This window comes from Mesoplodon mirus (genome assembly GCF_964341445.2).
Source record: "Mesoplodon mirus genome assembly, chromosome: 3".
NCBI classification, from domain to species: domain Eukaryota; kingdom Metazoa; phylum Chordata; class Mammalia; order Artiodactyla; family Ziphiidae; genus Mesoplodon; species Mesoplodon mirus.
This window is the reverse complement of record NC_138978.1, coordinates 110,572,051-110,581,987: the sequence shown is the minus strand read 5'-3', so window position 1 is coordinate 110,581,987 and position 9,937 is coordinate 110,572,051.

The window sequence follows — 9,937 nt, the reverse complement described above, 5'->3', positions numbered from 1 at the left end:
ACTCCTCAAGCATCTACTAAGTAGAGTTGACCCATTTCTTCCTCATGAGAAGGCTGAGCTCAAAGAAAGGTCCCAAGGGCACTTCTGTGACCAACATGAGCAAGGGCCCTACATCATGTCAGGCCTCCTCTGAGCACGCGAGTCCTTCACAGCTTTTCTGAGTCACAAGGTCACTGTGGCATCAGGCTCAGCTTAGACCTGTGGGCTAAGGCCTCTGTGGATGGGCTAGTCCAATACTGCATTTTGCAGATGAAGAAACTGCGGCCTAGCGAGGCCCAGTGCCTGACCTGAAGAAACATGGCCTCACAAGCCAGATTAGGACATGGGCACCTGGCCTCCAGGCCAGTGTCCTGCCAGCTCTCACACCAGGTTCGATGGGACCAGTGGGGAACTGGTGAGTATTGTATAGATAGTGAAGGCTTCACCAGCCTGTCTTCCCTTCTCACCAGTGGGGAAGCTTGAGTGGAGGGCGTGGGGATGGGGGTGGGGGTGGGAGAGAGACCTGAAGGTGATTCGAGACCAACAGGGAAGGATCTGGAGCCTTTCTACAGGCAAAGAGAAACAAGTGAAGGCTTTTGAGAACAGGCTCACTTGATTGGAACAGGGCTTCCCACTGAAAAGAGTTGGGAAATGCAGTCTACCAGGGACCAGTGAGGTTACCAGAAGTGATAGGTCCTGATTTATGGATGCCACAGCTAGAGGTGCACAGGAAAGAGGCAGGCTGTGTCTCACCTGCACAGTGAGGTTTTCTCTGGAAACTCTCTCAGCTCAGAAGATGTCATAATCAGAAGAGAAGATCCTCGGTAAAGAGCAGCAGGGAATCTGTCCCTGGATTCTGTAGTCTGGACCCAGGAAGTGTCAAGAGATCAAGGATGTGGCCTTGGAGTAGCAGTGACAGTAACTGTGGGTCCCACCAGTGAAGGCTGAGACTGGGAGCCAGCCCCTAGGAGCTGAAGCACAGGACTGGCCAGCCAGGGATGGTGTGGGCTGGAGCCCCGAGGACCAGTTGACCTCAGGGAGCACCAGAAGCAATGCTCTTCACCTTGTCCTATGGTTATACTCCTTGCTCTTTCTATATTTATTTTCTTTTTGTTCTCTTTTAAAATGTAGTAAGATGTTTTAAAACATCCAGACTGTCTCAGCTGGCTCCAGGGAACCAAGGGTGTTGGTGGTGCCCATGCAGGGGCAGGGGTGGGGGCAGCTCCCCAGGCCACTAGAGTGAAGGCTCCAGAGGGGTGGGAAGAGCTGCTGGTCACTTGCTCTGCCCACGGGAACATTCTCCTTGCAGAGTTAAACCTTCAAGACCAGGGATTTTGGGACTTCCCTGATGGCGCAATGGTTAAGAATCTGCCTGCCAATGCAGGGGACACGGGTTCGATCCCTGGTCCTGGAAGATCCCACATGCCGCAGAGCAACTAAGCCCGTGCACCACAACTACTGAGCCCTCATACCACAACTACTGAAACCCACGCGCCTAGAGCTCGTGCTCTCAGCAAGAGAAGTCACTGCAATGAGAAGCCCACGCACCACAACAGAGTAGCCCCCACTCTCCACAACTCGAGAGTCCCCGAAGATGACATCCCAGGGCGCAGAAAACACTTGAAAACTAAACAACTAGAGAAAGCCCATGCACAGCAACAAAGACCCAATGCAGCCAAATAAATAAATAAATAAAATTAATTTATTTAAAAAAAAGGGGGGATTTTATCATGGGAAGCGAAAACCTCTTACCACCACCCTCTGAGTGGATTTCAATTCTTGGACTCAGTTTTGTTCTGCAAATCATAAATCCCCTTAATTTTATTACCATTCAGTACACAGTTCCTCCCCAGGAACAATGATTTTTTTTTTTCAGAATCTGAAGTTAAAATGCAATGTATTAACAATAGTCAACTAAAACCACAAAAACAAATCAGTCTTTTTGCATTTGATCTGGAAGCCTAAGAAAAAGGCAGATTTGTCTCTCTTATTGAATCTCTGTGGGCAACCGTTTAAAAATTCAAACTAATTCTGAGGGTGTGGACATCTAGATTATTGGTTTGATGTTTCTGGTTGCCTTTTTTTCTTGTTGAGAACTGTGACATGTGATCCCATTTTCAAGTGTTTTCTGCGCCCTGGGATGTCATCTTCGGGGACTGGGCCCCCGTTTTTCCAGCTCCTAAGGACCCTCTGGACATCCCAGCTCCTGTGGTACATCTCCTCCTCAACCTTTAATGCTGTGGTGTCCAAACTCCAAGCACGTGGGAATTATCTGGGGATGATTCCCAGCCCCTAAGCCAGACCTACTGAATCAGAATCTTGGGATGGGATCTGGGGAACCTGAATTTTTAACTAGCACTCCAGGTGATTTTATCAGATAATCTGAGGACCAAAATGAAAGCCTCAACTTTACTGAAGAATCGCCCTGTTTAAACACAAAATAGACATGCCTACGCACACAGGCTATCATTTATTAACTATCTATTTACTGCTAGGGTCTTCACTAACTTTAGCTCCTTTAATCTTTATACTAACCATAGCAGGTAAGCATCCCCATTTTTATAGCCAAGGAAACAAAGAGGTTAAAAAACTGACCAAAGGACACAGAGTTGGGAAACGGCAGTGCAAAGTCCATCCATCTCCTCAGCCCCCACCCGCTTCTCACTCTCACTGCCTGTTCCCTCTTGAATGGGAAAAGACAGATGCCCAGGAGGAACAGAGCGTGTGGGCTGGCTGCATAGCATCATCCGCTCCATTCTCTCCTTCCCGAGGCGTGTGCCCTCCACTTTCTTCTTAGCGAAGCCCAGTGTCTTTCAGATACTCTCTTCACGTCTTTGAGCCCTCTTGACTTATTCTTAGCAGGGTTGAGCCCCGGTCTCTCATCATGGCCCCTCCATCACTCTGTCCCTTGAACACCTGAATGACCCGTAGAGTCGCTGATGGCATTAGCGCCTTCCCCATCCCCTTCTGAACTCATCAGGGAGAAGGTCAATAGTTTTCCCGTTTGGAACCTCCATCTTTCTTGAGCATTTTGTATGTCAGGCCATTGTTTCTCCAAATCTCTGACAACGCACGTGCCTGCTGCAAAAGTGCAGGCTGAGCTCCTGGGGCAGGGAGGTCTGAGCCAGGTGGGACGGACCCTGCTGGATGCCCAGCCTGGGGGTACAGTTAGCTACTACACTTTCAAGCAGCCCCAGGGACCCCCGAGAGAAGTGGTAAAGGTCTCTGGAGTCTGGGAGTCACCCCCCAGGATGCCAGAACAAAGGGCTCACTTTAGCCTTAGGCGAGTGTCTCAGGATTCTGGGGGATGTGGGCAGGAAGGATTCATTTGACTCAACGCTGAGGGGTACAACTTGAAAGTCCCAAGCAAAGCGTCCCAAGGTCTCTGAGAGGAATTGTAAGGAGTAGAACCAGCCTGCCTAATAGGAGTTGTAATATTTGAGGGCTCTAGGAAGAACCGAGGGAGAGAGTCCAGCCTTTCTGGGAACCTGGAAGAAATTGTGACCCACATGGGGAGAGGGGCTTCCCCCGCTGAGCGAGAGGTATGGTGGAAGGTGGGCCAAGAGGACCATCTGGGGCCGGAGGGCAGTGATGTCCACGTGGCTAGAATCTCTGGGCTCAAGTTCAGAGTTGTGGTGACAGAAACTTACACTGGCAGGTACAGCGGGCCACCACAACGAGACCCTGAGCAGGGAGCTCACAAGGAGAATGTGACACGTGGGTGACAGGACTGGCAGTCTGCAGTTCCACCCGGTTGAGGGATATGGTTGGAGGGGGGACAAAAAAGAGAAGTGTTTTTCTGTGTTGCAGCTTCTCATCTAGAATAAGAGCCGGCAAACTACAGTCAGTGGCCGCATCTGTCCTGCTGCCTGTTTGCTTACAGCTGGCGAGTAAGAACACATTTTACATTTTAAATGGTTGGGGAAAATAAAAATAATGGTATTTCACGATACATGAAAATTATATGAGGTTCAAATTCCAGTGTCCGGAAATAAAGTTATATTGGAACACGGTTAATTTACATATTATCTCTGGCTGTTTTTGTGATAAAAACAGCAGAGCAGAATAATTGTGACAGAAACCGTATGGTCCACAAAACCTAAATTATTGCTAAATGCTTCTTTACAGTAAAAGACTGCTGACCCCTGAGCTAGAAAAATCCTTATACTGTCCCCTATAAGATATTTATCCAATTGGCTTCCACGATGGCCGGATCAGAAACTCACCCCAGCTGAACCCACGTGGCTGTGCAGTGTCCCCCTCCACCTGCCCTTTTCCACAGGCCCTGACTGCTGACCCTGCTGGAAGCCACTGACTGCTCCCTGGGGGGAAGGCCCTTGTCTGGCAGAGAGAGAACACAATCGAGCGGGGTGGGTTAAAGCATTCATGTGAAATTTCAGGCAGGGAAAGCCCCAGCTTCCTCCAGTACCGTTTTTGCCATTTTTCTGAGCTGCTGGGTCCCCGGTCAGGGGGGAGCAGGCCCTGGTGGGGGACGAGGGGGCTGGCTCTGGGGCTCGGGCAGTGGAGGAACATCTGAAACAGCAGCTTTGGAGAGAGGAAACGCCCCTGCCATGCAAAGTCCTCTTTGTTTATCATCACCATTATTAGAAATGTGCACATCCCAGCAAAACCAGTAGGTCACACAGTTACAAAAGAGCCTGCCACACTGGAGCAGGAGGTTTCTGGGCTTTTTCAGCATGTAGGTTCTAATTCCTGGTACAGGGAAGTGGTTCAGTGAAAGAACAAAATGACTTCATTGTACAGCGAGTTCACTGTGGTCGTCCAGAACAGTATCTTTCATTCTCTGCTGACCGCCCAGCACAGGGGTGGGGGAAGTAGGTCTGAAGTTCCGGGGAACTGTGTGAGTTGGCAACAGGTCAGAAGTGAGGCTCATTGATTATCTAGTAGGAATTATGATGATATTGCCATCCATGGGTCAATGGGCAATGAGGTGGTCTGCCAGGACAGAGTACTGGCTGGCACCCCAGGCCTCAGACCAACAGCTGGTCATGGCCCACACCATCTTGGCTCCAGGTATGAAACTGTTCAGCCCAGGCTGATCAACCCCTCTGCGGCTGTGTGGGCTGGGACATGTTGCTTAACCTCTCTGAGTCTTGGTTCCTCATCAGCTAAGCGGGAGGTGGGATGGGGGGAGAGACTATCCTCACTTACCTGGCAGAGCTGTCATAAGCATTATCGATAGTATAGGTGACACCCTTAATTGGCCTTGTAGGTTTCAATAAATTGTAGCTAGTGTTACTATTTACTTCCTGATATCCAACAGAGCTGAAGAATCTGTGGCACACGTGTTAGTGCTTTCACATAGTCTCTCTCCGCTCCCCAAGCAGATTATAAGCCCCTGGAAGGCAGAGGATAGCAAGGAAGACATACCATCTCTGAGCATCTTGTATTGGGCTTGGGGCTTTGTATCAAATACTTGCTTTTCTGATTCTCAGCAACCCCAAAGTGTGTACCATCTTCATTTACATCATCTCGAGGAAAGTTGGGCTGCAAGCGGTTTATGAGAGCGTGCGGGGAGGAGGGGAGGCGTGCTGGGTTGGGAGCTCTGGCCCTTCTGCCTTTCTGGGTTGTTCCTCACCTCGGGTCCCTTGTACCCTGCTGGGTACGGGCCTGGCGCTCGGGCAAGAGGCTGGAAGCACAACGCACACAGCAAGCCTCTGGTTTGACGTTTCCTGACATAGGGGTTGCGCCCAATTCAGCAGCAGCCAAATTTCAAAAGGCAAAAGCGAGGGAAGAACCATGTTCCTTTCAGTAGTATCTGAAGTGGGATGGAAAATAAGCCTCTGCTGGAGAGCTGCCCGTGGGCCTGCGCTGGAGAGACGGAGGGTTTCTCCCACCCCGTGCTGATCATGAGAAGGCCAAGGAAACCGATCCCTCACCTTGGGGGAAGGGACAAAAGGCACAAGGATAATCAGGTACATGCAGCCAACCTAAGAGAAGAGCAGAAGCACAGAGGGAATCTGAAGTAGCAGGGGCGGCCGAGGAGTCAGAGGCTGCCAGGAGGCTGCTTCTCCCAGCCTCCAGCTTGCCTGAGCCAATGGCAAGATTCTTTTCTAAAAAGTCTTTGTCTAGCTAGTGTTTATTTAGGGATAAGGTGACCCAACTACCACTATATTTAGTGCATGAAAATCGACAGGTGTTTGCCTCGGGGAACTGCTTCGGGTTTTGCTATTCGTTTTCTGAGTCCCCTCCCTCGTGGGTTTCGTTATGCCATGGCTGTGGGCAAGCTGGCTTCCTGACCTCCGCACAGTCCTCCCGCACCCCCATACCCTCTGCTCCAGCTCGCAGGTAGTTTACATATTCCTGTATCATGTAACTTTTTTCTTGTTTAAGGGAAAAAAGATGCTGTTTCCATTTTAATTCTGATGTTAAATTATAAGCCAGCCCCAATGCAATAGAGGCACCTTATTTCAGCTTAGTCAGTTGACTTAATTTTTGTTTTGAGCTAATCAGTTTAGTTGGTCTCTTTGGCCTCCATTTAATACCACTTACTAACCACAGACTTGGGACGTGTGCCCATCACTCTCCAAATGCTCTTGTTGGAGGGCGGGATACCTGTTCTCTGTACCTCCTCCATGTGCTCCCTTGTAAAATACAGGTTGAAGGCAAAACAGCATATCGTAGAAGGGCTGAAAGCTTGAGCCCCAAAGTTAGATGCCCCATAGCCTAGTCCTGGCTCTGCCGGCTGTACAACGTTCTGGTTTCCTCTGTAAACGGGATCGTCCTATCTCCGAGCTGTCGGGAGAGTCAATGCTAACACAGCACAGGACATGGCGTTTGGTGATGTTCCTGGAACATGTCAGTGAGCCTGCAGTAGGTACCCCTCACCATTCCCCACCTGATTCACAAAGGGAGGGTTGTCTGAGAAAAGCTGCTGGCCTGCCCAAGGAATTCCTTTCCTGCACCAGTGGAAGCGGATCTATTACCAAGCAACTCAACACCTCTTCGGCCCTTGGGCCCCGAGAGGCTGGCATAACAACTAATACTGTCCGGTGATTTATGGTTTACTGAGTGCCTTTGGGGGCATAAGACTGGGAAGACTGGGGCCTTGGAGATGGCCGCTGTGCACAGGCTCTGCCTCTCCTAAGATATGAAACCTTGGGGTGCTGGGAGCTTCCGGTCCCTTGTCTGTAAAATGGGAACAGTGCTCCCCATCTCCCAGGTCTCTGAGATCCACAAGCTGACTCACTCTCCCTCTCTGTCTCTCTCTGTCTCTCTCTGTCTCTCTCTCTCTCTCTCACACACACACACACACACACACGCACACACACAGTCCAGCTTCGGACCCCTCCTTCCCAGGTAATCACCTAAAAGAAGGCAGGTGACACTTGCTTCTCATGCCTTCCCCTAGGACCACTTGTAAGAAACTTCCTACAGTAAAAGGCAGCTTGAGTGGTGACTCTGATGAAACAAATCTGTGATGCAGCTTTGGACGGAACAGGTCGGCGGGCTTGCTCTGAGCTAGGTGAGGAATCACCTTCCCAGGCATGAAGCCGAGCCTCCCGCCGTGGCCCAGCTTCCCTGGCTTTTTGGCGGCACTCACAGAAACCTGCTCAAGAGAGGGAGGCCACTCAAGCAGCCGAGAGACATGTGGTTCATCTGCCAGCCCGGCACATTCTACTAGAGAGCATTCACCCTCGGGAGAGGGACACAGCCCCGTGTACAGGAGAAAGCCCGGGACCGGGAGGCAAGAAGCCAGCCCTGTGGGCCCAGCTCTGGTGCTGTCACTGGGGGCAGGAAGTCGCTTGACCTCATCAATTCCCCCTCAGCTTCTGGGAGGTGTGGGATACCAGACACCCACCATAGTGCCTCCCAGCTCCTTTCTATGTCCCACTTTGACCCGCCTCTCGACTCCACCTGCCATGAGGTGCACAAGGAGCTGAAGGTCTCTGGAGAGGATGAAGCTCCACCCCAGGTAAGGCAGTAGAGGGTGTGTCACACTGAAGCTTTGGCCTGTGCTTCTCCCAGAGGTTGTTTCATAAACCCTCTCAGGTCCTGTTAATGTTCTTAGCATCTTCCAGCAGATGTTAATTCCAAATTACATGTATGTGACTCTCCCACCTAAGTCACTCCTTAGACGGTGAAGGAGAAAAAAATGCCCCACTAATTGAAAGTGTGCTCCTGGAAATCCTGGGTGGCGATGGGAGCAGTATTCCAATGCCAAGGAATTAACCCTCGGAGGTGATTCAGGAGTTCTACTAAAACACCAGAAGGGAAAGTCTGGGTGGGGGGGGGTGGTATTAGGTGGGTGGGGAGTTAGGGAGGATACAACAGAGTGTGAAGCTTGCAGCCGTTAAGTACTGACCTTGTTCAGGAGGTCAAGAGCTTGCGGTCAACAGTGTTCCAGCATCCAGGAGATAACTACTCATTCTGGGGAACTGAGCACCACCACTGCCCACATCAGTTGCTCTGTAAATATTGGTCTGGACAATGCCTGGACTAAAATGTTTCCCAGCACGAGAATGAGGCATGATAACACACCCATGTTAGTAACCAGGATTCAGCCTCCTGGTTGCTAGTGGCCCCAGTCCAAGTTCTCTACGGGCAAAAACACCAAGTTCAACATTTGCACAAGTTCAATCTCTGACAGTTGTGTGGGAGGCAGGCTGGGGGAAACGAAACAAGCAGGTGTTCACAATCTAGGTGAAGAGCTGATGCAACACAGTAAGTACAGGAGTCGAAACAGAAGCGGGGAAGGTGGCCTGGGAAGCAGGGTAGGTGCGACAGCCCGGCTGACTTTAGGGACTCGCTGCACAGAAGGACCTGTGTGCCCTGGGACTGGAAGGAGGGCTGCTTAGCAGGGGGGGTATAAGGCTGGAGCTGCCTGCAAAGGACTCCTCATGGGTTTAAGTCTGACATCTGCCCTTGCACAGCAGAGCCTTAAGCAGGTTTTAATGTCTGGGAGGAGCACAGGCAAGTCTGTTTTAGAAAGAGCCCTCGGGTGAGTCGAGAAAAATGGAGGGGAGACACATGATCTGACTCATGAAATAACCCAGGCAAGAGGTGAAGGCCACACCAAAACAGGCAGAGTCAAACATTTCAGAAGGAACATGCAGTACAAACGAGGAGGAAAAGGATCCTGGCATTGGCTTGTAGGCAAACATAAAAGATTGTAAAATTGTTCTCTGATGGATCCTAATTCTTGTGGCCATGGAGGGAGCTGCTCCAAACTTCAGGAGCAGCTCTAGATCCACACAAAATATAGCCAGTGTGAGTTATGTGGCCAGAACGGAGGTAGTCAACGTAAGGCTGAAGAGGCCACTGATTCGGATGTTGACAGCGCCAGGATGAAGGGCGGGGTGAGGAAGCAACAGAGGTGGTGCAGGCTGGGACTCAGGGCTTCAGAGACAGTGCCATCAGATAAACACGCCAAAGCAGTGATCTGGAAGGACTCCGCATACTGGACCACAGGTAATCCTCATCCTCAGACCAGAAGGTCTAAGAAGGAGCAGCAACAAGCAGCTTGAAGACAAGGGGATGAAGGATTTTACACATTTAAAGACAAGACAACCACTCAGGCATCACTTGATCACTTCTATACTTCTTTTCCAATGTGAAGACACCATGATAGCAGTTGTATACAGTATAGTTGAGGTTATTTTGGTTCTCTTATTGAAATAGGTCTGGGGCCAAGGTCAAGCTCAAGAGAAACTAGGCTTTAGCACTGAATCAAACAAGGTGCCAGAGAAGGTGGATTTCAAGACCACACCACCTAATGTAAACGTTAGCCGAGATGCTGTGGTCGATAACAAAACTCAGTTTAAATCCAAATATTAAGGGAATTGCAGCCCCCAAGGTAACCACACAGAGAAAAGCACCATCTTTCAGACAAGTATCCAAGGCTGATAATGTTGATAACCGCTTACCATTGTGCAACGTGTTTCCTGAAACCTAAAATAAGTTCACCATTGAAGAGACATAAAGAGATGAGCAGAAC